The following is a 26,024-nucleotide window of genomic DNA, read 5'->3' on the forward strand; positions in this document are numbered from 1 at the left end:
TCTGTTATCCTTTGGCGTTGGGTGATTACCGTTCACCCTTGGATCCCCCTCAGCCGGGCTCTGATACTTCTCTCAGTCGTCAGCCTCCCTCAGTCGGGCTTAGACCAACCATTCACTGTGGACATCCCTCTGTCGGGTTCATACTTGTCATCACAATGCTATTCACTAAGCTTCTTCACAATTTGCCTCTTGATTCCCTCAGTCGATTTTGCCATCACCTTGAAATCACGATCACCTTATTTGCTTATTCACCAATCTTAATGATTTTTTAAACAACCTTTTGGTTTTTAGTAAGGTCACCATCATCCGGGCTCAGACTTATCAAAGCATTTTGCCAATTCAAATAGAGACTTCTGAAGGGGGATTTCTTCTCACTGGGTTACTGGGTTTACATATGGCAAGCGTGGTTTTTACACGTTCACAGTTCGCACTGCGTTTCCCTCAGTCAGGCGCAAACGCCTGTTTCACAATGTTAAAACTGTGTTAATGGGTTAAGGACTTTTAATTGTACAAGGGATTTGACTCGTCCCTTGTATGACCACCTTAACACTCTTTATCGGCCTTCCCTATGGCCTCTTGGTACTTGTAGTTCAATGTTCAATACAGTCTCTTTGTTTGTAAGAGGGGTACCAGCCAGAGACCTTTGACTGGATGCCCACGTGGCGCCGGACCACTCCGTCTCTGGTACCAATGTGTTCACAAAAGGCCTCTCGTCTATTTATCTTCTTACTGTTAGCACTGCAACCTTGAAACCAACACAGTCTGGTTGACTATCAGTTTCTTCTGACTCACCGGCTGTGCTGAACTCGTTGGCGGGTTCCTTTGCCGCGGGAGTCAAGCATGGTACCACGATGGCAATCTCATCTACCCGTCCGGAATACCAGTGCGGGAGGGTGTCATGTACCATTGACATCTGCCACACCATGTGCCAACTGCGATTCCCGGTTTTAGGTTTCTTTCATCTGAGGTTTCACAGGTCTGGGTTGAAAAGGGCAAGGGCAACTCCCTCCTTGACATCCTTTCAGGTCTCGCCGACTTTTTTCTCAGTTTGAACTGCCGTCCTGGAATGGCTGCTTCCTCATGCATTCGACCTTGCCAAGTGTGCTCTTGTGCTCTGCCTTTTATCCCAATGGGGAAAGGAAAGGGTTGTCAGTTGTGTGTAGTTGTCTGCAATTGCCTGACTGTGCCTGACCCTTGTGATGGGACATGTCAGGTAAACGGCTTGGGTATTAGTCCATTGTCGTTCATGCTGTGAGAAAGTGTTCGTGTTGGAAAAAGGGGGGTTCAGGAGTAGAGTTTTTAAGTATCCTACTAGGCAGGATGGCGAAAAGGTGTCACAAGGAAGCAGATACCATGTCTCAACCTTTGGTGTCCCATCTCCACTGCCAGAGGATCCCCCATCCGGATGATCCTCGCGCACTCGTCCACCCCCATGAACTGGATCCCATAGCAATGGCCATATCCTGGCCACCTAAATGACAGATCCCCGGGGACTAATAAGTGAGAGACCTTCAAATTTCTCACAAGAGGGTGGCACCAACCAGCTACGTAGATCTGTAACCTATGTGATGTACATCAGTTGTGATGCTTTTTACGTTTATAAACTATCGCCAATGCTGATTTTGTCAGAGCGCTCCGTGACAGCAGAGTTCTTTTCTGGTGCGTATTTGTCTTTTTTATGAGAATAAACCTTGTTCTCTTTGCAAGAGGTGTGCTGGGCCTTTTTCCCAAGTGGGTTGTTTTTTTCCTGTTGTGAGCGTAGAGGGGCTTCTCTACGTTTTTGGTAACCCCGACGTGATCTCAGATTTCCTGCAAAGACGTAGGCTTCCAGGCCGCACATCTGGAGGGGACGCACCCACCTGCAGTGACCAGACACAAGCGTGCAACCCGTAGTAGTATACAGGAGCCGTTTTCACAGAATTCCTGTCTGATCTTTGGAGCGGGCGTGGCTCCTAGGAAGATACAGGCTGTTATTGGGACCCTGTGACGGAGGAGCTTGGGTGAACACGCAGATTTAACTACACCTCTTGCAAGTGACAGCAACAGGGGTTGGCACTAAGTGAGGAATGGGGGAACAGGGATAACAGTGAGAGGATTTGTTTGTGAAGAAGTGGGAGCATGAATGTATGGTAGATTTGTGTATATTTGAGTTAGATAAGACTGTGAAGGCCACATTGCAGTTTATTATTATTATTATTGTTATAAGTATATAAGAAGAGAAAAAGAGAAGTGGTATCCTTTCCGAGCTAGGGTAGAAGGTGGTGCCATATTTTCTACTGTGATAAGAGGATATACAAAGTAGGGGCTCTGAATAATTAGAGAGCTTGGATTCCTCTCCCCAATATATTCTGGGTGGGGGAATGAGATTACATAGTGATTGCTATTTTAGTTTGTTGTTTTGGTTTGTTGTTTTAGTGTACTTCATTTTTATTGTGCAGCAAGCAGAGACCAAGGGAGGGCCTGTGCAAGAAGTAGTGTGGGTGTTGGGTGTGATGTGTGAGAGTGGGTGTGCATGGAGGGAGTTTGGGCAGGGGGCGGCTGCAGAATGGGAACGACGGACTGGTAGGGCCTTTATGACAAATTGTATTTGCTATAGGATCTAATGTTATTTTAATATAAGGATTGTCAACATGGGGGTAAGTTACTCTGTTGGAGTATATGTGTAGTGCATTGCCGTTGTACCGAGATAGGACTGAGAAATATCACAAGCAGCGGGTGGCGGAGACACATGGGGAATATTCCGCCAGAGCACGGTACGAACAATCGAGGGATTTTGGAACACTGGCACACATTTTTTCCTGCTAAATCTAAAGGTAAAACACTTCAAAGGAGGAAAGATATTTTACAGTTATGGAAAATGGTCAAAAACAAAGAGGACAATGATGAGTGCAAGCCCCAGAGTGACAGCAGCACAACCCCGACTGTAGTTAAAGCAACAGCACCTGAAGGCACACAGTTACCATTGCACAAAGGGTGCCTTGATCCACTCGCCACCCTCCCTGCTACAAGATTTACTAACCCGACATATGTGCCCTTGCCCACCACAGCACAGTCCCCATACCAAACAAACCCTAACACAACAGTACCTCTAGATGGGAAACCTCAGAAGGAACTAGAACAAGCTTCGCAGGCTTCAGAGAGGAAAGGGGTTAAATCGGGGTGTGGTGTAGACGAATGGAGAGCCGCAGATGCTTTTTTATTTTAGATTAGACAGCACTGCAATCAAGGATGTGCATATTGAGAAGGAGAAGAGTAATGAGCGAGGAGCGGAGAGTGTAAATTATGGGACAGTGAGGTCGGACGGAGATATAAACAGAGACTTGCGGGAAGGCGAATGGGACACCATGGATGAATTAGATGATGAAGAGGCGCAGGAGGAACCAAAAGCTACCCTAAAGGGTATAGAGAGCTTGTGGTGTACGGAGTTGAGCAACAGATTTGGGTGGTTAACAGTGTGATGGAAAAAGGGAAGTGACAGCAGGAAGACTAGGCGGGAAATGGGCACGCAATTGCCATTGTTGCATAAAGGCCCCGGTAGCGTGCAATAAGTACACTGGGCTCAGATGTATAAGAACAACTTGATCAATGGGCTCCCTCCCCTCACTGCAGGGGCTGGAAAATGTATATATGCATTTGAGAAACAAACAGCTGGTATCCCTTTAGCTGTGGGAGACATAAAAAGCTTGCTTGTAGCAATTGTGGGAGATGCGGATGGGGACGTTTGGGTGAAGGCTGGATATCCAGGAGTTAAGCTAGATGATAATACACATGATGCGACACCCTTTGACAATATCAGAGCACAAGTGTGGGATGCATTGCTGCGGGCAAACCCCAATACACCGGACTTGCAGTTCATAACGCAATATACAATGGGGCATGATTAAGACCCAGCTCAGTACATTTTGAAAGTGCAGGAGATGCAGGGACGAGGGACCAGTAGGACCAATCAGTTCCTCTTTTCTATTTTATCTAAAAGGGATTGCCCAAAGATGTGTAGAAGCCATTCGAGAAGATAGTGGGCATCGAGGTGAAGTGTTGGGCCGAATTATAACCTATAATTATACACCACTGTAAGTGGATCAAAGAGAGAGAAAAGGAAATGGCGTAAAGGTTGCAGGCTGAGGAAGCAAAACTAGTACAGAAACAATTGGTGAAGTTAGCTACTGAAGGGATGGTAATGGCTATCACTCAAACAGAACTAGCAGAGCAGGTAGCAGCACGAACGGATTGCAAGAATAGCAGCGTTCTGGCCAGGCAGAGGACAAGAGCAATGGAACAGTGGACCTCAGCCATAGTATTTTTAGTCGTATCAAGAAGGTCAGCAGCAGGGAAGAGGAGGATTTCAAGGGGGCAGAGGTGGATTTGGAGGGATGGGGCCGAGAGGGTGAGCAGGACCAGTTCAGTGATGGGGATGCAGGAAATGGGGTCATTTCTCAAAGGGGATGCAGAAGGAGAATGGGAGCGGGTTACAATCCATTTGTCCCTGCTTGCACAGTACAACAGCAACACATCCCTGCGCCCCCGCTGGCCACTTCCATACCATACTAAATACACCAGGCATACACGCAGTTACTACCACAACCACTACGGGTGCAATCACAGCCCCGTACGGCTCCCCAAACCAGGCTGTGCCACTGAACCAATCATGCAGCACTCCTATGCCCGAAAGCAATGCAGTCCCGAATGGGAAGGTGGCCCCTTATCGTGGGGCGGCGGGAGTGAGTGTGGTTTGTGGCATCCCTGCTAACCCTGACATGTGTGTACGCGATCAGTTTTGCTTGATGCAGTGCCCCAGATTGGAAAGGCGTGTTGGCAGATACCATCCGATTTCATCTTTATGCCAATTGTGACTCCAGAGCTTGTGGCAGGGACGATATAATTGGATCTGTGAGGGTTGGTGGTGTCTGAAAAAAGGATTGTTGTAGTGGGAACTGATTCAGATGGGTTTGAATGGTGCACTGTATTGTGTATTGATCCAACCGTTCCCCTAAAAGAAGTAACAGATGCAGAATTGTTTGAGGACCCGGTCCGATGATGAAGAAATGGTGTTGGCCATTTGCATCCCCTGTGAGATCATGGTGCAGTATAGTAAGGTGCAATGTTCTTTGATGGTCCTTGCCACTCCTCCCTCAGTGACAAAGACCTGGAGCAGGTAGCAGAGAGATTGTGGACAACCAGTGCCCACAATGTAGAGGTGCCCGTACGAATCACACTCAAGCTAGGTGCAGTATTGCCCCAAGCAAAACAATATCCACTGTCCAAAGAGGCAGATGAGGGGATACGGCACACCATTTCTGCACTCCTAAACCAAGGGATTATTGTACCCTCCACCTGAAGTTTCTAACGCTCCGATTATTTTGTGCAGCATCCCTAAACAAGCGACACATTTCACAGTGGTGGATTTGAAGAATGCCTTCATTTTCATACCTTTGCATCCATACTGTCACGCTCACCTGATTCCCACGGAGTCGCTGGTCTGGCTTCGAGTGCTGATGAAGCGCAGGACTCTGAAGATGGCCTCACTGGTTCGCAGGAATATTCCCCTGTGCGTGAAAAGGGAGTATTACCTACTGACGGAACAATGCTCAAGTCTCCCACTCCCTTCCAACCCTCCACGATACCCTTCCTTGATTCCCCGTGAAGTCTCACCTTAGGGTCTGGAAGGATGAGTTCTCCATCCTGCTTCTGATGCAGGGGCGCGTTGAAACCCAGTTACTTCACTGGATTGAGGTTTGATGGGAGTTCAAATAAGCTTGACTATTCAGGTAAGGCGCTGTAAGAGTTCTGTAGCAAGTTCAAAAGTTCAAGCTTAATAATAATGTTCTTTGTCCTATTGCAGCAAGCGCTAACGCTTATGTCTTTTTCCCCTTAGGGGCCAGGGTTCGGAATGCCGGAGATATGGCGCCGACCCGAAGTGAAACGTGCAGTTCCAGTAAATGACTGGTAAGTTCTGGATGAGCGTTCGGGTAATGTCTTTGCATTCGCTCATTCAATGTCTGTCTTTTTTCCCCATAGGGGCCAGGGTCCGGAATGCCAGGATGCGGCAGGACCCGAAATGAAATGGGAATGACCCAACAGGTAAGTCTTAGAAGGAAACTGAGCTTTTCCTATTCCCTTCCTTCTCTCACCTTGTGTTCTTGTCTTTTTCTCTCTAGGCTCTGGGAAGTCGCTGCTGAAGATGGAAATGCCCTGGAAAGGTGAGTGAAATGCAGCGCTGCAGCGATCGAAGCTAAATGCTTTTAAAATGATGTCTTCCCTTTCAGGATCGTCGGTGTGAAGTCTCCGTGTTGCAGCTTTAGCAGGTAAGGTCTTCTTTCTCTCCAATTCTCTCTTAGCAGGTGACCCAGGATGCTGACAGGCGTGGCTTAAGTCCAGATGCAGGAGCTGACACGGTGAGCGTCCAGCTGCGAGGAGCAGAACAACACGAAGCGCGAGTTGCTGATCGGGCGTGGTTTAAATAGCTTTGGAAGAAGTTCCAGGTATCCTTCCACCGATCAGGTATGTATCCTTCCCCGACCACACCCCGGGGAAAGTAGTTCCACAGGTAAAGTAGTTCCATTCAGGCCTCAAGAGGGCCTGGATGTAGCAGCATGGTCTGCATCAGGTAAGTGCACCTTAAAACACTTGAACACATGTCTAGCTTTATGAGCCTGGCGCCAGGACAGGGGTCCAACATGAGCCTGGCACCTAAGGCGCCAGGACTGTGTCCAAAGGGCCCCAGCTTGGGCCCGCTGGCACTTCCCTGGGGGAAATGAGGCCTGCCTCTGGGGTTGCTGGGTCGAACCTGGCTCCTTGGAGGTAGGTATCATGACAGTACCCCCCCTCAAGGCCCCTCCCAAGGTTGTTCCCTCCGGGGGTCTTGGCTTGTTCGGAAATCTCCGGTGGAACCTTTGTATTAATCGAGGTGCGTGAACATGATTACTAGGCTCCCACAATCTCTCCTGAGTTCCATATCCCTTCCAGTCAACAAGATAGAAGAGTTTGGACTTTAACACCTTGGAGTCTAAAATGTCTTTAACTTCGAATTCTAATTCCCCTTCAATTTGAACTGGGTCTGGAGGCTTAGACAGTCGGGTCCCTGGTTGTACTGGCTTCAAAAGTGATGCATGAAAAACTGGATGAATACGCATGTTAGACGGTAAATCCAGTTTAAAGGCCACGGGATTGATTATAGCCTTGATGGGATAAGGTCCTATGAATCTGGGATTGAAGGTTAGCTGGCCCTTGAGGGGTAAATGTTTCGTTGCTAGCCATACCTGATCTCCAACCTGGTAAGGAGGAGTTTTACTTCGGTGCAAATCAGCGTTTTCTTTATACTTTTTCTTGGCTTGCTGTAAATGAGTTGCAGCTTCTTTGAAGGCTTGGGTTACTGTGGAATGCAGATGATTTACTGCGGGCATTTCCAGGGTCAGAGGTGGATCTATATCAGAAGTCCGAGGATGGTGACCATACAAAGTATAAAAAGGAGTTTGTCCGGTTCCAGAATGCACTGAATTGTTGTATGCATATTCTGCGATCCAAAGGATGTCTTTCCAATTTAACTCGGATTGGTGTAACATGCACCGAAGATATTGCTCGAGAGTCTGATTGGTTCTCTCGGTTTGTCCGTCGGTCTGGGGGTGGTGGCTGGTGGATAGCCGCACATCTATTTGTGCTAGTTGGCAACACTTCTTCCAAAAATGGGAGATAAATTGACTTCTACGATCCGAGACTAATATGGAAGGGAAACCATGTATGCGAACTATATTCTCCAGAAATTCCTTGGCCAAGGTGGAAGCTGAAGGCAAACCTTTTAAAGGGATAAAGTGGGCCATTTTGGAGAATAGATCCACAATTACAAGAATAGTGTTGTAACCAGCACAAGTAGGCAGGTCAGTTATAAAGTCCATTGACAAGGTGTGCCATGGTGCCGGTGGAATATCCAAGGGTTTAAGTAGGCTGGCTGGCCTTTTCTTTTGACCCTTGTTTTGGGCGCAAATTCCGCAAGACAATACAAAAGACTTTATGTCTTTTCTCCAAGAAGGCCACCAGAAGTGGCGTTTGATTTTTTCCTCCGTTTTAGCGATACCAGGGTGTCCTTCCATTAATGATTCATGATGATGGGCAATAACAAGTTCTTGCAATTCTTTACTAGGCAGAAACAACCGCTCCTGGAAGTAGGGTAAGTCATCCGTAACGCTGTAATGAGGACCCTTTTGACTCCATTCCAGTAAGGCTGAAGAGTCTAGAAGTTGTTTTACTTGCGTTCGGATGTCCTCAATAGTTTGCAATGAAGTTAGGCCTAAGATTCTTTGTTCAGGTATGATTGGCACAGGTTCTAAACTCGAATTGGGTTCTTCCATGCCAATCCGGGATAAGGCGTCCGCTTTACCATTCTTGCAGCCAGGACGATAGGTAATTACAAAATCAAATTCCGCAAAGAATAGAGCCCATCGGAGTTGTCGTGAAGATTGAGCCTTGGCCGTCTTTAAATACTGTAAATTTATGTGGTCCGTAATTACGGTGATGGTGTGTCTTGCCCCGAGAAGGTAGTGACGCCAAGCCTTGAAAGCAGATTTAATAGCCAGTAACTCTTTGTCGGTAATTGCGTAGTTGATTTCAGGAGGAGAAAATTTCCTGGACCAAAAGGCCACAGGGTGTAGTTGGTTAGTTTCTGGGTCTCTTTGCGACAGGACAGCTCCCATCGCCGAACTGGATGCGTCGGTTTCCACAATGTAAGGGAGATCTGGGTGCGGGTGCTTCAATATAGGTGCAGAGGTGAATTTGGTTTTCAGGTCCTGAAAGGCTTGTTCGGCCTCAAGAGTCCATTCAAAGCGTTTGTTTTTCTTTAGGAGAGCTGTGATGGGTTGGACTGTTCGGGAAAATTCCGGGATGAATCTTCGATAGAAATTGGCGAAGCCCAGCATGCTCTGAACTCCCTTCACCGAGCTAGGAGATGGCCATTTGAGGATGGCGTCCACCTTTCGCGAGTCCATTCGGACTCCTTGAGGTGTCAGGATGAATCCGAGAAACTCCACTTCTCTGGTATGAAAAACGCATTTTTCGAGCTTTGCAAATAGTCTGTGCTGGCGCAATTTCTCAAGAACTGCCCTGACATGTTTTCTGTGATCGGATTCTGAAGAGGAGTACACCAGGATGTCGTCGATATAAACAATGACACAGATGTCGATAAGTTCCCGAAGAACATCATTCATAAAGTACTGAAAGGCGGCAGGTGCATTGCACAAACCGAAGGGCATCACCTGATATTCGAAGAGCCCAAATTTGGTGCGGAATGCAGTCTTCCATTCGTCGCCTTCTTTTATACGCACCAAGTGATAAGCTCCTCGGAGATCTAACTTGGTGTACACACAAGCGTCTTTCACCTGGTCGATAAGCTCAGGGATCAGGGGCAGAGGATAACGATTCTTAATCTTTATTTGATTTAGGGCGCGATAGTCTATACATGTTCTAAGGTCGCCCTCTTTTTTCGGCACGAAGAACAGAGCTGAGGAGACAGGAGACTTGGACGGGCGAATAAAACCATTGGCTAGGTACTGATCTAAATACTGACGCAAATGTAGGTTCTCAGGTTCCGTAAGAGCATAAATCCTACTACAAGGTAGTTGAGCATTGGATACCAGATCGATTTGGCAATCATAAGACCGATGGGGAGGTAACGTGTTAGCCTGTTCCTTCTGAAAAACGTCCTGGAATTCTTGGTATTCTGACGGTAGCTGTACAGGGGTGGAAGTTGCCGAGGCTAGACCCATAACTGGACATCTTGGGTAACAAGTTGGTTCACAATCAGGAAAACTTATCTTCTTTGCTCGCCAGTCAATTCTGGGATTATGTGTTTCTAACCAAGGAATTCCAAGAATTACTTGAAATTGTGGGGCCTTGATCACATCAAACACGATTGCTTCCCGATGTCCATCCTGACCCACCAGAGTCATTCCAACAGTGGAATGCGTTACCGGCCCTGAGGCTATTTCGGTTCCATCTACTGTAGTAATGACATCTTGGGTTACTTTCGGGCGGAGAGGGAGCTTAATCCTGGAAGCCAATTCACGGTCTACGTAATTTCCAATAGCTCCACTGTCGATGTATGCTTTTATAGCATGCAACAGCTGAGGCTGTTTTGGGTCCATGAGCACCATTGGCATGACAATATGCGAGGTCAAAGAGTTTGTTTTCAAGCTCGGCAAGCGGACCCCTACGCTTGTCGGGCTAGGTCGTTTCCCGAATCAGTTGTCAATAAATCGTTATCAGTGGCTCCAACCACCTTCTTAGGTGGTTTAACCGGACAATTTCGAAGAAAGTGACCGGAAGTCCCGCAATACAGGCAAAGTTGCATTTGCCGCCTTCTCTCTCGTTCCTTCTGTGTTAATGGTCCTTTAACACCACCGATTTGCATAGGTTCGGATACGTCGGTACTCTGAGTTAGCGTGGGTTTTGATCGGTACTCGGGTTTCGTACTTGAACCGATCTGCTTTTCAAGTTGAACCACCAAATCTATGTAGTCTGCACAGACCTGGGGTGGATCTACTATCTGAGCTAGAACATCCTTAAGCTCTCCGCGCAGGCCTCGATGAAACAATGTGATCATTTTGTTTTCTGGCCATCCAGTTTCCACAACCAGTCTATTAAAGGTGGCAACGTAGGACAGAAAATCCTGATTACCTTGTCGTAAGGATAGCAATTCGTTATCAAGGGCCTGTCCTTGAGAGTGTCGAGCAAACAATCTTTCCATGCTGGCCTGGAAACCCTGAAAATTCTGGAGAATGGGATCATCCTGATTTACAAATGGAATAGACCAATCGGCAGCACCGCCACTGAGGTAAGATAGTATAAAGGCTACCTTGGTCTGGTCGTTAGGGAAGGCCCCGGGTCTGCATAGAAAGTGTAAACGACATTGGTTCATTAAGACGGCATATTTCTTGGGATCCCGCGCAAAACGTTCAGGCGGGGCCAAAGGCATGTGTCCGGGTAGATTGATTTGTACCGGGTTATTCAAACCCATTGATGTGGAAGTATCTCCGGAATTAGGTAAAGGAGTGTGCCCTGCCTGGGCCTGCAATAACCTTTTGGCCAGGTCATCTGTTCTTTCCTTGGATAGGAACAGTTCTCTTTTGAGAGCGTTCGTCTCCTGGCGGGCTGAGTGCACTTCTGCCCGTAATTCCCCCAAAAGCTGGGCTAGCTGATCTGTCTCGGAAGTCTCCATAGCGCCCGGGTGGGAAATTATGGGTAGGCTTCGCGTTCTGTCACGCTCACCTGATTCCCACGGAGGCGCTGGTCTGGCTTCGAGTGCTGATGAAGCGCAGGACTCTGAAGATGGCCTCACTGGTTCGCAGGAATATTCCCCTGTGCGTGAAAAGGGAGTATTACCTACTGACGGAACAATGCTCAAGTCTCCCACTCCCTTCCAACCCTCCACGATACCCTTCCTTGATTCCCCGTGAAGTCTCACCTTAGGGTCTGGAAGGATGAGTTCTCCATCCTGCTTCTGATGCAGGGGCGCGTTAAAACCCCATTTACTTCACTGGATTGAGGTTTGATGGGAGTTCAAATAAGCTTGACTATTCAGGTAAGGCGCTGTAAGAGTTCTGTAGCAAGTTCAAAAGTTCAAGCTTAATAATAATGTTCTTTGTCCTATTGCAGCAAGCGCTAACGCTTATGTCTTTTTCCCCTTAGGGGCCGGGGTTCGGAATGCCGGAGATATGGCGCCGACCCGAAGTGAAACATGCAGTTCCAGTAAATGACTGGTAAGTTCTGGATGAGCGTTCGGGTAATGTCTTTGCATTCGCTCATTCAATGTCTTTGTCTTTTTTCCACATAGGGGCCAGGGTCCGGAATGCCAGGATGCGGCAGGACCCAAAATGAAATGGGAATGACCCAACAGGTAAGTCTTAGAAGGAAACTGAGCTTTTCCTATTCCCTTCCTTCTCTCACCTTGTGTTCTTGTCTTTTTCTCTCTAGGCTCTGGGAAGTCGCTGCTGAAGATGGAAATGCCCTGGAAAGGTGAGTGAAATGCAGCGCTGCAGCGATCGAAGCGAAATGCTTTTAAAAATGATGTCTTCCCTTTCAGGATCATCGGTGTGAAGTCTCCGTGATGCAGCTTTAGCAGGTAAGGTCTTCTTTCTCTCCAATTCTCTCTTAGCAGGTGACCCAGGATGCTGACAGGCGTGGCTGAAGTCCAGATGCAGGAGCTGACACGGTGAGCGTCCAGCTGTGAGGAGCAGAACAACACGAAGCGTGAGTTGCTGATTGGGCGTGGTTTAAATAGCTTTGGAAGAAGTTCCAGGTATCCTTCCACCGATCAGGTATGTATCCTTCCCCAACCACACCCAGGGGAAAGTAGTTCCACAGGTAAAGTAGTTTCATTCAGGCCTCAAGAGGGCCTGGATGTAGCAGCATGGTCTGCATCAGGTAAGTGCACATTAAAACACTTGAACACATGTCTAGCTTTATGAGCCTGGCGCCTAAGGCGCCAGGACAGGGGTCCAACATGAGCCTGGCGCCCAAGGCGCCAGGACTGCGTCCAAAGGGCCCCAGCTTGGGCCCGCTGGCACTTCCCTGGGGGAAATGATGCCTGCCTCTGGGGTTGCTGGGTCGAACCTGGCTCCTTGGAGGTAGGCATCATGACACATACTGGCAATACCCAACCGCGTTTACGCATGGCGGAGTGCAGTTAGAACACACAAGACTGTCACAAGGGTACTGCGAATCCCCAAGTATCTTTAATTGAATATTACATGCTGATCAGTGCGCAGTGCCCCCCAGCTGAAAACTGTCAAAGAAATGCAGATGTTCCTAGGGTTGCGTAAATACTGCACCATGTGGATCCTACACTACGCTGTTTATACCAGGCCCCTGTTCAAGGCCTCAAGGAGGCGCAAAAGAATGACAAAATTGTCTGGACAGAGGACATGCTCACAAGCTTTAACAAACTTAAAGGGGTCCTTTCTACCACACCAGTGCTAACAAACCCTGATTACACTCAAGGGTTCTATCTGTTCTCCGATTCCAACGGTCAAATGATGACTGCAGTACTCATGCAGAAAAGCACCATGGGCCACAAGCCATTGGCCTATCACAGTGAAGTGCTAGATTCAGTCATGCAGGGTCAGTTGCTTTGTGAACAGGCGCTTGCTGCCACTGCATTTACAATTGAGAAAAGCTCCACAATTGTCATGGGGTGTTCAGTAACATTGTAAGTGAGGCATGCAGTATTTGCCATCCTTGAACAATCTAAACCAACTCTGACCACACAGCGGGCATCTTCATAGGAGGTCATCTTGGCCAGCCCGAACATCCACATAGAGTGATGCAAGAGTAAACCCTGTTACATTCGTTAAAGAACTGTGTACCGAAGAAGACATAGCAAAACATGACTGAGACATTTGAGGGGGAGGAAGAAGATACACCGAAAGCAAGAGACAGCCCGCTTGAAGTGGAGGTCCTTTTTGTTGATGGGCTTGCAACTATTGACCAGGGGACAGGCCTGAGGCATACGGGTGTAGCTTTAGTCCGCCTAGTGGACAGAGAATATGAGGTGATGGTGCCAAAAATACTGCCCCTACACTATTCAGTTCAAGTAGCAGAACTCATAGCGCTCATTGAAGCACTTCCATGTCCCAGGGGTGCCATGTAACTATTTATTCCAACTCTGCCTATGTTACCACAACAGTGCATTCAGGGCTTTCAAAGTGGAAGGCGGGGGTTCAGGAGGGCTGATGGGTCCCCAGTACAACATGTAGAATTATTAGACAAACTTATCTAAGCGTTTTCCCAGCTCTCTGTGGCAGTGGTGATGATATGCACCGCCCATACAAATGACACAGACAAGGTTCCACTTGGTAATGCTGCCATGGATGAAGCAGCCAAACAAGCAGCGTATTTCCCTGTGCCCAGTGTTGCTGAATATCCAGTGATAGCACAGGGATGACCACGATTGCCTGAATCCTACAACTCATTACCAATTGCACAGATTATTGAATTACAGGCCTGTGCCCCACAGGAGGAGAAGGACCTGTGACAGAGAAGGGAATGTAAACAGTCTCCTACAGACGTATTATGGGGGAAGGAAACAACAGGTAAGGTGGTTATGTCGAACAAGCTCCTGTTGGTCACTATCTAACAGCTGCACCACCCATCACACGTGTCAAAACAACATATTGCTGCAGATTTACAGGAAGACTGATTTGGCCCCAATCTGCAAAAAACATTGACTAAAATGGTTATTAATTGTACTACCTGCCAAGCATACAGCACTGGCCATACCCTAAGTACTATCTGAGGTACCCTACCCCGTCTGACTGGGCCATTCCATGAGTTGCACATCGACTACGCGGATAATGGAGAGAGATGTAATGGGTGTTACTTGATTGTCATTGTGTGCCCCTTCTCCCGGTGGGTGGAGGCAGGTCCTTGTGCACATCCAGACTCTAAATGTGCTGTCAAATTCTTAGTCAGAGAGGTTTTCCCTCGATGGGGAGTGTGCGATGATTAAGGTACGACAATGGCACTCACTTCTTCAATGAGCTTTTCAAAGAAATAACAGCATTACTGGGCATCAAGCATGGATGTGTACAATTTACCACCCCTAGGCCAATGGGATTGTAGAACGAATCAATGGTCTACTGAAGAGTAAACTTTCAAAGTTGTGCACCACATTAAAGAAAAACTGGGTGCATGCACACACAGCTCTGTAAGGATCATCATTTATCGCTCAATGAGGTTTGCATCTGTTCTAGGGAATGGGTTCAGAGATTACCATTCTGCCTCAACAAAACAAAAGCAATACTAAATATTTTTCAACAGATAGCAACACCAAGGTCTGAAGAGTCAACCAGCGCTGCATCTACCTCAGTGACCTCACTACCAACCCAGCTGTTCCCTGGCAACCAGACTTACGTCAATAATTTTGTCAGCAGATGGAGTGAGCCTAGATACAACAGCCCCTTCACCGCTACCTATGCCACTCCCCTGGCAGTAGAAGTTAGGGAGCTGCGGTATTGGATACATCTTTCGGATGTTTGGAAGTCCCCTCATGCCGGACGCCCCACACAGGTTGAGTAGATATTAGATGTGAGAGAACTGTGTCACAGACTTATTTACTACATATATTGATGCTCATGAACATAACTCTCTCTCCCCTCTGTGTTCCTCTCTTCTTAGCCTTTCTATGATGAAAATGCAGCAACGTACATTTTATATGGAAGAAAGCAATACTTACATTTGCCTGAACACTCTGAGGTTACCACATTTTTTTCTGCATTTACCTGTGTCATGCATTGTGTCACTGATCTGTTTGCTTTGTCTATGTTCGGATTGGGGATATATTTAGGGTGTAGTTTTATATGGGGAGCGCATATAAAAGGGGGGCAGGGGAATGTCAACACTGCTAATATTTCTTCAACTGCTAAAATGTCTTCATCATATTGGGGAACTGGGAAAGACAACAAAGTGGTCATGAACACAAACATAACTGTTACTAAGACAAATGTTACCCAGGAGCAAATGGGGATGTTTACTAAACTGGCTATGTCATTATTATTTCCTAATGTGTTTTTTTATATTATTGCAAAGTTGAATCCATCTTCTACTATTTCACATGTGTGTGCATTAAAACATTTCAAGAGACAAGTGTGAAGAGCCAAATATGAGTATAGAGGTCTAGTTTTAGATGTGATACAAGATGGGCAGCACCCAGAATTGAGCAATTGTTGATACGCAGACATGAGCTCATGGGGAAAAAGAGGGTTAATGGGAGTTGTTACATTTGTTCCTTGATACCACACGCATCAGGCACCCCCAAGGTATTGATGTCGCAAGAAACTCCACTTTTGGAGGCTCAATGTTGGGTCCATCTGACTTTATGCATGTTGCAAAGCACTTTTCAGGCACATAGCATACAACTTGTGATGATGGACCCAGACAAACTGCTGTGCCCCCACAATCTCAAAATGCCACAGTGTTTACAAAGACCATACCTGAAGCTGCAAGGTGTAACATTTTTGGCAAACAGATGGCAAAAGACTACAATGAGCTGCATGGCGGGAGGCCTTGTGGGGTTCAGAGAAGCAGTAATCCAAAAGGTGAATGTGGTATGCCGAGAATACTGGACTGAGCATGTGGCAAACTCACGTGGATCGAAGCGATGGAAAAACCAGTAAAAGTGCAGAAACAAGGAGAACTTGAACTGTTTTCTCCAATGAAGAAAACGTCTTTGTGGGGGCTTACAACAAGTGCAATAAGACATTATACATCCCAGACCTCAAAAAATGGACGACAGCAGCAGAGATGGACAATTACTGGGTCTGCGGCAAGCAGGCATTTCTGCATCTCCCACCACTATGGAGGGGCACCTGTTTGCTGGCCTCATTGCATTCTCCTCTCCTGGTGGTCCCTGAAGAGCACTTGATAGTGGGACTAGGTGGCTTGTCTGCCCCAACAACACCACCAGTGTCAGATGTCCCTACCACAGTGCCACCACAGTGGCCCATATTCTATATGATGCCAGAAAAAGAAAAGGAAGACAAATTGCAGAGAAAATGGAGATCCAACTATCTGTCCCAAGATTCATCGCAGTTGCTCAAAGAAATACCAAACCAATACAGATTGTATGGCAAAGAAGAGACATTTTACGCATCATTCTTACTGCCTGGAATGCAAGCAGCTGCCAATGCCAAGTGGCTTCAGATCGTCCACTGGGAAGTGATACAGCTGGCAAATTACACTGAACAGGACCTCAATGCGATAAGGATAGAGATGCTAGCAATCTGGTAGATGATGTTGCATAATCGCTATTTACTGGATTTGCTTACAGTGATAGAAGGAGGGGTCTGCACAAAGATTGGGGATTCATGCTGCACATATGCACCCCCAAACGCCACCACCAATGGGTCATGCATATAATAGAGGCCCTGCACACCCTCAGCACCCACATGCAAACAGAGGCTGGCATCCAGAGAAGTGACTGGTTGGACAACCTTTTCTCTTGGGCACCCTCATGGATGCCGGCAATTGTGAAAATACTGGTACCCATGATAGTGTTCATGTTAGTGATCTTCTGCACCTACCAGATGGGACTTTGATACTATGCCAAACTAATACCTAGCCCTGCAATGATGATGATTTCATTTGGGGTTCAGGGTGCACTTCTTAATACAAAAGAGTCAGGTACAAACACATGACTAACATATTCAGCATGGTTATAATGGAGCAATGCATTCACCCCCAGGGACCATCACTACTTCCCCACCAGACCCAGAGAACTATGAGGAACACTGGGTTGACCTTAGCAGGATACAGGGGGGGGCTATATATACCTCACGTGTACCCCAGATCAGTATGCGCAAGCAGGGGACAGTTTACGATCTGTGTGCAGAGAATGGGTACATAAGGACGGAACATGGCCGTAACTGGAAGCTGAGAGTTTGCAAAGGGAGAAAAGAGAAGGAGGATAGCGAAAGGCTTGCATGGGAGTTTGTTAATGTGGGATTAACGAAAGAGGGAATGTTGAGACGCAGGGGAGATTGTCCCAGGCCCACGAGAGGTTCTGGATGAGGCGGAGACCTGTGTGTGTCAGTATGTAGGATGGTTATAGGGGGAAATGGGGTGGTGATAGACATGGCCTTATAGGTAGATGTTGTTTGTTTAGGGAGTGAAACATCCTGTTAGAAAATAGCTGCCATTTTGAAATCGAGGCCGAGTGCCGCGCTGCAGCCAGGGCAGTAGGTCCAGTCTCAGAACATATAGGCAAGTGCTTGCAGGGTCGGGTTGCAGCATAAGCAGTAGTGAGAAAGACCAAACCCACGGATAGTTATAAACCTTTCATTGTTTCATTCGTATCCCAGAAGGAAGACGCCTTGCAAGCCCATGAGGGGGCCTAGAGCTCCCTGCAAGATGTTATCCCACAAGAAGGAGGGCACAAGCCTCTGAACTTCCCCCAGCCCAAACCCTAACTTATAGTGCCCAGATGCCCCTGTCCCAAGGCACCAGCATTCCAGACCAGTCAGTCCGAGACCATAAAACTAGTAGATCGCCATTTTATCAGAAAGATCACAGCAGAATATATTGAACCCCTGTGATTTGTGCTGCGAGGTGCCAGGCAGGGAAAGTAACACATTTAAGCCTGGGGTGGGAAGAACTGGAACGGCGCCAACGCATCTGGGACCGGGTCGGGATTTAGGAGTTATCGTGACCTCGAAAGTAGCCTCTGCACCCATGTCTGCAGTACCACGTGCACATTAGGCCATAAATAGGAGATGCACTGAATTGCGTTAATAATTGCCAAATAGGAGTTTTGGAGCTGAATGACATGCAACATAGAACCCCACGTGGAAGAAGACGGACAGGAGAAGCTGGGACCAATAACCAGGCATCACATATGGAGCAGGCTGCCTAAGTTTGGGGTCGTACCAGCCAGTGGATCTGTAACCTATGTGATGTACATCAGTTGTGACGCTTTTTACCTTTATAAACTATCACCCATGCTGATTTCGTCAGTGCGATCTGTGGCAGCAGAGCACTTTGCTGGCGCGTATTTGTCTTTTTTTTTTAGAATAAACCTTATTCTCTTTGCAAAAGGTGTGCTGGACCTTTTTCCCTAGTGGGTTGTATTTTTTCTGGTGTGAGCGTTGAGGGGCTTCTCTACAGAGTTACAACTAAGTGCAGGAGAACAGCCTGTGGATGACAAAAACCCTCAACAAGGGGGAAGAGCTACTTGCTAGAAGGATTGTCTGGAAACAGATATTGCTACTGGCCCAGAATTGTAAGAGGGTGAGAATCTATATGCCAAGACATGGTCCTTGACCTAGGTGGTAGAAATAATTGCTGGGAGATGAAGTCAAGAAGAGAACAAGACACTATATTCCTGATATTATGGTTGACAACAAGATTGCTTGGTGCTGAGTGACCATGAGACGTGTTGGGTGCTATACTCCAAATACTATAACATAGAGCAGGGAATCCTCGCAAAGACAGTATTCCCATTGTGAGTCTTTTTAACCATATTCAGTTAACCCATTCAGACACAATTAAGAAAGTCTTCTGTATTAGATGTAGAGAGATTCCCATAGAATCCATATAAGTTTTCATCACCCAATGTTTTGTTGAATGATACATATCTGATAAGTGTGTTTTTCGTATGCCGTGTTTTAAAAAAGCGAACTTTCCTCATTTGCACATTAATCGTGCATTTTTCCTTGGTCATTTTTGTCGAATGTTTCTGAAAACATATATATGTATATATGGGATACATTACTCACCGTAATCGTATTTCTGATGCTTGTATCTGCTTAGATTCACATGCTGTGCATAGGCCGACATCTAGTGGAAGCTGTGGAGTATTACAGTTTGTTTTTCGAAACTCAGTGGGCGTCGACACAGGGCGTGCCAGTAATACCATCCCTAGTGTGACATCCACTGTACCCATGATCCCTCACGCCTGTAGGACCCTCAGATTGTATTTTTTCTGACATGAGGTAGCATGAGGAGAAGCGGGAGTTCAGATGATCCAAGCAGATATAAAGAAAAGTAGGGGAAGAAGGGTGGGTCGCATGTGAATCCAAGCAGATATAAGCATCAGAAATACGATTATGGTGAGTAATTGTCATGATGCCCGCTCCCGGGGAGCCGGTTCAAGCCCTGCGTCCCCGAAAGCGGACATCCAGTCCCCAAGGAAGGACCCAGCAACCCCATATAGGGGCCCTTTGGACAGTGTCCTGGCGCCATAGGCGCCAGGCTCATTATGGGAGTGCTTGGGTGCACTTACCTGATGCAGACCATGCTGCAGGATCCCGGCCTTCTTGAGGCCTGAAAGGAACTACTTTACCTGTGGGACTAATTTACCATCCGGGCGTGGTCGGGGAAGGATACATACCTGATTGGAGGAAGGATACATACCTGGAACTTCTTCCAAGGCTATTTAAACCCCACCCGAACAGCCACACATGCTTCGCGTTGTTCTGCATCTAGCAGCTGGACGCTCACCGTGTCTGCGCCTGCATCCTGACTTCTGCCACGCCTGCCAGCATCCTGGATCACCTGCAAAGGAAGAGAAGAAGAGAACAGAAGAAGGAAAAGTCCTTACCTGCTAAATCCACATCCCGGAGACATCTCGCCGACAATCCTGAAAAGGAAGACTTTTATTTAAAAGCTCATCGCGTCGATCGCTGCAGCGCCGCATTCCACTCACCTTTACAGGGCGCCTCCATGTTCAGCAGCGATCATCCGGATTCGCAGTCACGCCCCAGCGCCTAGGGAGAAAAAGACCAGAACAAAAGGTGAGAGAGAGAAGGGAATAAGGAAAGCTAAATCTCCATGTTAAGACTTACCTGTTGATTCATTCCCTCTTCATTTCGGGTCCGCGCCGCATCCTGGCATTTCCGGACCCCAGCCCCTAAGGGGAAAAAGAGACATCAGCGTTAATGAGCGAATGAAAAGACATTACCAAAAAACGCTCATTAAAGACTTACCTGATTTCTACAAGGATTTCACCTCTCATCTCGGGTCGGTGCCTGTTCCCCGGCATTACGTACCCCGGCCCCTATGGGGAAAAAGACACTAGCATTAGTACATTAATGCATGGACACAAGGGGAACCTCTTATCAAAAACCTTACCTGGAAGCCAAGCAAGTTTGGTTCTCACCAATTCGAAAATCCAGTGAAGTAACTGGATACCAACGCGCCCCTGCATCAGAAGCAGGATGGAGAGCTCGTCCTTCCAGACCCTAAGGTGAGACGCTACGAGGAATCACAGAAGGGTTTCGAGGAGGGTGAGAGGGGAAAGTGGGAGGCCGATTGCATTACCCCGCAGACAGTTAATCCCCCATTTTCGTCTACATAACGATACTTCTGCGAGCCAGACAAGCCAGATTTGGGGGCCCAGTCCAGTCCGTCTTCCGAACCCTGTGCATCACCTTAGAAGAGGTCACAGCAGCACGAACCAGGCCAGCGCCTCCGTGGGAGTCAGGTGAGCGTTACAGTAATGTATCCCTTCTGAGGCTTGTGGAATCTGCTTAGATCACATGCTGTGCATAGATTAGCGAGTAGTACCTGAAGAAGGAGGTGGGATGTGAGAAGAGTCAAGAGCAAATCAATGTCTAAGAACCGCTTGTCCCACTTGGGTATCTGTCTTGGAATGGGTGTCAATGCAGTAGTGCTGAGTAAAAGTGTGAATAGAGCTCCCAAGTAGCTGCTTTGCAAATGGTGTCAAGGGGTACATTTGCAATGAAAGCCAGAGTGGCCCCAATGCCTCTTGTAGAGTGGGCCCTAGGCGTGAAAAGCAGGGTTTTTTCAGAAAGTGAGTAACACAGCTGGATACAGTTAATAATCCACTTAGAGATGGCACCTTTAGAGACGGGATCCCCCTCTCTGCCTGTAGCTACGGAGACAAACAGCTGATCTGTTTTCCTTAGCGGTCTGGTCTTGTTTACATAGTAGAGGACCGCCCTACGCACATCTAGGGTGTGTAGTTTCACCTCAGCCGAGCTTTGTGGGTCTTGGAAGAAAGCCGGAAGCTCCATGGACTGGTTCACGTAGAATTTTGAAATAAACTTAGGTGAGAACCTAGGGTGTGTGCGTAAAACCAGTTTATCTTTATGGAGAGTAAAGAAGGGATCTTGCACTGACAGAGCCTGAATTTCACTGACTCTTCTTATAGATGTAATTTCTACTAAGAAGGCCGTTTTGTAAGTCAGGTGTTTGAGACTGCTTTTGTGCATGGGCTCGAATGGGGGGCCTATGAGCTTAGATAGCACCACGTTAAGGTCCCATCCTGGTGGTGGGTTTGAAATAGGAGGGTGAAGTCTCTTTACTCCTTCCATGAAGGCTTTAACTATTGGTACTTTCCACCACGACACCTTGTTATGGGAAGTGGTGTATGCCGACAGAGCTGCCAGGTGTACCTTCAGTGAATTAAAAACCAATCCTGCATCCGGCAGGTGGAGCATGTATGTAACAATAGTGGAAGTAGTGCAATCAACTGGGTTGATTTGTTTATTCTGGCACCAGATAACAAATCTCTTCCATTTGTCAAAGTAGCAGTGCCTCGTGTTTAGTTTCCTAGATTCTTTTAGGATGTCCATACACCTCTGTGGTAAATTGAGATGTCCGAACTCTATGACCTCAGGAGCCATGCTGCCAAGTTCATTGAGTTGGGTTGAGGATGCACTGTTTGACCTTGGTGCTGGGACAGTAGGTTGTACCAGGCCGGAGGTTTGATCGGTTCGCACATGGCTAATCTGCGTAAGTGTGGGAACCACGGTTGTCTCGCCCACATGGGAGCAACCAGGACGAGCGTCATCGACTCTGTTCATCTTTTTGACCACCTTCCTGATGAGAGGAGTTGGTGGAAAAGCGTACGCAAACATTCCTGACCAGTTCATCCACAGGGCGTTCCCCTGGGAGTCTGGTTGGGGGAACCTGGATGCAAATCCTGGGCATTGTCTGTTTTCGCTTGTGGCGAATAGGTCTACAGTGGGGAAACCCCACTGAGAGAAGATATCTTCTACGACTTCTCTGTGTAGACACCATTCGTGTTCTTCTGGGAGGGGGTCTCTGCTTAGAGCATCCGCTAGAGAATTGAGATCCCCTGGAACATGTTGCGATGACAGGAAGATGTTCCGTCTGAGTGCCCATTTCCAAATTTTCTGGGCAAGCTTGGACAGATTTGGCGAACAAGTCCCTTCTTGCTTGTTCAGGTAAAACATGGCTGTAGTGCTGTCCGTCCGGATTTGCACTGACAGATTTAGCAGGTAGGGCTCGAACGCTTGAAGCGCTCTGAATACTGCCAGAAGCTCTAGCAGGTTGATGTGATTCTTGGCCACTGAGTGAGACCTGAGACCCTGAGCTGTGTGGTGGAGATGGTGAGCTCCCCACCCTGTCAGGCATGCATCGTTTGTGACTACCGCCTGTATCTCGGGATCGTAAAAGGGTTGCCCCTTGGAAAGATTTTCTCGTGTCCACCAGTTTAGGCTTTGCACAAGTGTTGGCGAAAGGACCACTAGAACGTCCCACTGACCACTTGCCTGAGACCACTGTTTCGCCAACCATTCCTGCATGGGACGCAGGCGCGCGTGTGGGACCAGGTAAATACATGACGCCATCATGCCCAGCAAACGCATTGCTTTGCGTACCGTTATCTGTCGACCGCACTGATATTGTGGAATTTGCAGCAGTATATTCCAAATTCTTTCCTCGGAAGGAAAGGTCAACCCCTCATGAGTGTCTAGGATAGCTCCGGACTTTTTCCCGTTTATTGAGAAGCCCAATTCGAAGAGGAGGTCGATTGTCCTTTGAATGTTTGTTCTGCAAATTACTGGGGTCTCCCCCATGATGAGCCAGTCGTCCAGGTAAGGGTACACCGGGATTGCCTCCCTGCGTCGGTGTGCTGCCACCACCGCCAGTACCTTGGTGAATACCCTTGGAGCCGAAGCTATCCCAAAGGGCAGTACCTTGAACTGGTAGTGTCGACTGTCCACCTTGAAGCGCAAGTATTTTCTGTGCACTGGGAACATGGAAATATGAAAATAGGCATCTTTCATGTCCAATGTTGCCCTGTAATCCCCCTTTTTTAGGAGGGGGATTACCTCTTGGAGAGTAGTCATGTGAAATTTTTGGGGCTTGACATACTTGTATGCAGGCTGTTAGTCCAATACTGGGCGCATTGTCAAATCTTTTTTTGGCACAAGGAAGTAAGTTGAATAAATACCCTTGTTTACCTGGTGTCCCGGGACGAGTTCTATCAGATTGACGATCTCCTCGAGGAGGATCTTCTGGTGTTCCAAAGAATGTATTCTTTGTCGTGGAGGATGGTTCAGGGGACGCTCTAACAGTTCTATGCAGTATCCAGCGGATACTGTGGACAGCACCCATCTGTCTGATGTGATCCCTTCCCAAACTTGGGTGAAGTTGGAAATGCGTCCCTCCACTGGGGTTGCGTTAGAAAGGACCTTGAACTGAGCGTCACTGTTTTGGTGGAGGCGTGCCGCCTCCTTTACTGGGACTGCCTCTACCCTTACCACGTCCTCTTTTATTACCCATGCCGTAACCCTGGGTAGACTGTTGGTTATTATTGTTCCACGTTGTACCCTGCCCCTGGGAATAGTTAGATCATCTCTGGGAATTTTGGCCGCGTGGGCGACAAAAAAAATTGCCATTCTCTCTCCGATTAGGGGTTTTGTTGGTTAGTTGGCCTAGGGATTTGAGTGTCTCGTATTCGTCATTGGCATTTTTCAGCACGTCCTCGACAGCCTTACCAAACAACAGATCCGGCTCCACCGGTTTATCTAACAAAGATGCTTGGGTTTCAGCTTTGAATACAGACTGCCGTAACCAAGCGTGTCACTTGATAACAGTTCCTTCTGCTATCAATCTGCCGGCGTTATCCGCGGCATCAAAGGTTACTTTTAAAATGCAACTGACACGGCTCTTCCCTCCGCCGCAACTCGTGCCAACTGGCTCTTTAAGGGTTCTGGGGCGGAGTCTATGTGTGCCGCGACTTCTTCCCACTGATGGCAGTTGTAGCTGGCCAACAGGGTGGTGGAGTTGGCAATCCTTGCCTGGTAGGCGGAAGTGGAGGCTACTTTCCTGCCCAAACCATACAGTTTCTTGCTCTCCTTGTCGGGAGGAGCTTCGGACGATGACAAAGGTGTTCCAGCCCTCTTACGGGTGTTAGTAACAACCAGGGAGTCCGGTTTCAGATGCCCCCTTATATACAGTGGGTCTGATTGGGCTGCCCTGAAAAGTTTCTCAATCCTGGGGTTCACTGCCCTGGTGAGGTTAGGATTTAAAAGTGAAGGATCTATTCTTCTCTGAATAGACTTAAGGATAGGGATGGCCTGAGCAACAGGCCTCCTTTCTCCCACAAACTCTTCTGCGAAGTCCCTCTCCTCTTGAGCACCCTGGGTGTCAATGTGGAAATGTTCTGCCGCTCGGGACAGAACTTCATTCAGGAGAGGCTGATTGTCGACTGGGGAGTCGGTAATCGGGGGTTCTTTCCCTACCGGGGAATCTACTCTGTAGGTCTCAGGGTCTTCATCTTCCTCTTCTTGGTCCTCATCATCCCCATAGTAGCCCGTACCAGTTTGCTCTTCCAACATGCCCAAATCTGGATCCTCACAAAAGGATGTATCCCCTTGATATTGGGAGTAGGGCTGTATATAGAAGGGGTCCGAAGACCGTGTTGGGGCTTCAAACCGGGACTTCTTACCTGGAGGTATTGGATCCTTAGAGCCTGAGGGTGCTGACTTGTCGGGGGTATAGGAGAGAAAGTGTTCAGGGTTTTTTGTGTAAAAATCTGCCAATGAAGACATCCTTGACATAACCCTGTCTATGTCATCACTAGACCATTCTCTAGAACTGGGAATGATCCTTTCTGGGGCTATCTCCGCCTTATCCTGACTAGACTTACTGGTTTTAGCAGGTGTCCTTGGCATAACAGAGGCCTGGGACTTGTCTGTCTGTTTATGAGGAGTGGGAAGTTTTTGAGGTGTGTGAGGAGGCTGAGACTGCTTCCTCTGTTGTTTTCCCCCCTCCCCGAGGGCAGAAGAGTGTTTTCCCTGTTTTTTCTGCCCTCCGGAGCCTTCCGACGCCTGGCGTCGAGGTTCGGGGGTAGTGTCCCTATCTTTAGAACGTGGAGGTAGGGACTCTGGAGCCGCCGATACGCGGTCTGCGGGCGCCGACTCCTGGAGTGCGGTCTGGGGATGGAAGTCGGCTTCGTCTTCAGACGATCGAACTTCCGTTACCTTGGGGAGCAAGGCACTCTTGGCAACAGTGGATGATTGCCTGGAGTCATGCGGCGATCTAGATCGAGAACGCCCAGAGGACACCGATTCAGACCGTTCTCTATATGCCTCTTTCCGAGAACTCGACGTGCGCGTCGAGTCTCGGTTGGACTTCATGTGCTTTGTGGAAGTGCTGTGGGTAGCGCTTGTGTCGCCGGGGGTCTTCCCCATAGCCGCCCTGCCGGACGACCTTCCGAGGTCGGGGACTTGCGCTCTGCTGTCTCCTGACGCCACGTTGCCCTCGCCGTCTGA

The 26,024-nt window shown here is 47.9% G+C and overlaps 1 protein-coding gene across 2 annotated transcripts in view; it reads right to left on the bottom strand.

Moving 5' to 3' along the window:
* CNTLN (centlein) overlaps window positions 1–26,024 on the bottom strand; it is a 2,346,865-nt gene that overhangs the window by 873,305 nt on the left and 1,447,536 nt on the right. The window lies entirely within an intron of this gene.

This window comes from Ambystoma mexicanum, chromosome 6p, assembly GCF_040938575.1.
Source record: "Ambystoma mexicanum isolate Mex_15411 chromosome 6p, UKY_AmexF1_1, whole genome shotgun sequence".
NCBI lineage: Eukaryota > Metazoa > Chordata > Amphibia > Caudata > Ambystomatidae > Ambystoma > Ambystoma mexicanum.